Genomic DNA, 3,271 nt, shown 5'->3' on the forward strand with positions numbered 1-3,271 from the left:
TCCTCAGCTGCCCAAGGAACTAACTGGGAACATCTCCCTGGACACCTGAGAACCCCTCTAGAGTCAAGTCTCTTGCCAACCCTAAGATGGCTCCCTTAATTAGGATATATACTTCCCTGCTCCCATATCCATCCTTACTTTATCCCAATCATCCCATTCCCCCAGGCTCCCCCATCCTCCCCTTCTCACTTTTCTCTCCCCATCTCCCCTTTCCCCATCCCACCCCACCCCTAAGTTCCCAATTTTTGCCCAGCAATTTTGTCTACTTCCAATATCCAGAGGATGACTATATGTTTTTCTTTGGGTTCACCTTCTTATTTAGCTTCTCTAGTATCCCAAATTTTAAATTTTTTGATTGTTGAGGAGTGAACAATAGCTATTGAGAGACATTGAATTATAGAAACTGCTAAATTAAACCAAACAATATAATTGTAAAAGCCTTAACTTCAAAGTAGAAGTCAAAAAAATATGTTACAATGGGAAAGATGTCATGCCTTGTTTCCATAAAAACACAAAAGGCTGGGGATTCATTGAAGATTGGTGGAGATAAGAATTTATCAAGGGAGACCTTGTAAAACTCCTGGTTACAAATGTAAAGAGATAAACCTGAATATATAACAGCTGACATATATTTTACCTACTCAAACATAACATACTGCACATTCCAAAGTTGTGTTAATGCAAATTATAGAGAGTTATAAAAGGAAATAGCTTTAAAAATAAAACAAAGTCTTTAAAGAAACAGTAAAAGTAATATAAAGAGTACAAACAGTCATAGATTAAAGTAGTAAAGAAAAATAAATCATATAAAGATGGAATATACACAGAGTCTGGATTATGTTTATTATTGTGTTTTCTTTTAATTGTTTGACTGCAGACATTTGATTCTGGAAGCTACTAAGATAAACCAACATAAAAGTATCTTGAGTTCAAAATTTGAGTCTAAGTATATGTTACTGTGGAAAAGAGGTTCTGCTTTTGTTTCCACAGAGGATGGACTCCCATGGATTCCTTCCAGGGTAATATGGTTTGATGGACAAAGAACCCTAAAATGGCTCCATGAACCCTAAAAATACTTAGTCCAAGAATCAGCAAAAAGTAGTCTAGAGAACAACATCCAAATTCCCAAATATTGTTTGTAAATGTTTGTTTTCATTTAAAGGGGAATATTATATAGAGATGACTACTTTACATTGGTATGAACTTTGGTGTATTGATACAAATTTAAGGTCAATATTTTATACTATATATATGTAATGTATAATTTAAAATTATGGATTAATATATAGTCCATTTATAAAAAAGTCCCATGTGCTGAGCATGCACACGCTCTACCACTAAACTCTATCTCTACTCCCCAGAATATCTCTCACTCACATCCTTCAATGAAAGTCCCTAAAGGATGAATGCCTCGGTCTCTGGAGGACCACATGTTAGGGATTTTCCCCATAATATTTGGCCTCCTAGCCTCCTGACAAACAATTGCTAGTGTCTGTATGTGTCTGCTGAGGCTTGATGCTGAACAGGGCTTTTCAAAGCTGATTTGAACAGTTTGTGGCAAGCTCTGGATGAGGAGAGTGGAATGCAGACAGTATAGATCGCTGTACAGTGTCTCTGCATACTCTTATTTCTAAACAGAAGGTGACTTGTGTTCCAGTGAATTTTCCATAGTGTATAGAAAAGCACATTTTCATAGGAGCCAGTGTCTTTAAAGTTAAGGCCCAATTGTCTGAAGTCTTGAGTTTTTTTTTCATCAGTATTAAGAGTATATACATGGTATTTTAGGGCTTGTGCCTTTCTCTTGGAAGATTAATTAGCCAGAAAGTAATTAAGGAAAGAGTGCTCAGTTGCTATTGCTGAAGAACATTTCAGGTCGGGTGGTAGAGGCATATGCCTTTAATCCTAGCACTAAGGAGGCAGAGGCAGGCAGATCTCTGAGTTCAAGGACAGCCTGGTTTACAGTGTGTACAGTGTGAGCTCCACAATAGCTCCAAAACTACATAGACAAGCCCTGTCTTTAAAAAAATAAGTTTATGAAAAGCCATAAGGAAGGAAGTTCTTCATCTCCACAAGTGAGGAGGCAGGAGGAAGCTTGCTTTGAATAGTGACCACTTTGTGAGTCATGACTCTTCAAGGATGATGTCTACTAGTGGGAAATATGGGACTTTAAGGGGCAGAATGGGACAGTTTGCTCAGTGGCCTAGATCTTAAGCTACAGCATAAGATCTATTTCTGTTAGGCTGCTTTACTATTGAAAATTACCATCATCTAAAGAATTCTAAAACAACTATGCAATTTGAAGTTGTTTCTTTGAGGGAACTGAAGAACTCTGCACCTGGCCCAGCAATAACTGACCCAGTTCTCTGGTGTTCTTTCTCCATAAACCATCCCACCTAGCATAGAAGCTCAAGTGGTGGGTTCTCTTGCCTTCCTAGAGATTCTCCACAGGGAATCTTAGAACAGACTCAGAAAGAAAACCAGAATCGCATGCTCTGTCGTGTTTTCTCCAGTTTAGATAAACTAAGATCTTCAGGTTCATCCTCTGATGTTAGTGTGAGTGGTACCTGCTAACTGGTCTTCCAGGAATACTTGGCACCAAAGGGCTCTGATCACCAAATCAGCTTCAGATTCAGTTTTTCGCTGAAATCTGACCGGATGGTTCTTATCCTCTGTGCTTGGAATACATTTAGATAATTTTCTTTGTTGATGGCTGTGTGCTGTGGGACAATGGTCTGTGCCCCGTCAATTATGGTTTAACAAAATGCTGATTGGCCAGTAGCCAGGCAGGAAGTATAGGCGGGGTGACCACACAGGAGGTAGAAATGGGACAATGAGGACAGGAGAATTCTGGGAAGAGGATTCTGCAGTCTGCAGTTGTGATCCAGACACAGAGGAAGCAAGATGTGACTTCCTTACCGAAAAAGGTACCAAGCCACATAGTTAACACAGAAAAGAATTATGGTCTGATATAAGTTATTAAGAATTAATTAATAAGAAGCCTGAGCTACTAGGGCAATCAGTTTACAATTAATGTAGACCTCTGTGTGATTCTTTGGGGCTGAATGACTGCAAGACTGGGCAGGACAGAAACCCCTAGCAAAAACTGTGTCTTACAATAAGTTTTGGTTTTGTCAATTCACTGGGTATGTTTTAGCTAAACCTTTCACTATTAAGATAAGAATTTCTGATTTTAGCCAATCTGACAGGTGTAAGATGATATCTCAAAGTTGTTTTGATTTGCATTTCCCTGATCGCTAAGGAGGTTGATCTT

The sequence above is a fragment of the Microtus ochrogaster genome, unplaced genomic scaffold (assembly GCF_000317375.1).
Source record: "Microtus ochrogaster isolate Prairie Vole_2 unplaced genomic scaffold, MicOch1.0 UNK125, whole genome shotgun sequence".
NCBI classification, from domain to species: Eukaryota; Metazoa; Chordata; class Mammalia; order Rodentia; family Cricetidae; genus Microtus; species Microtus ochrogaster.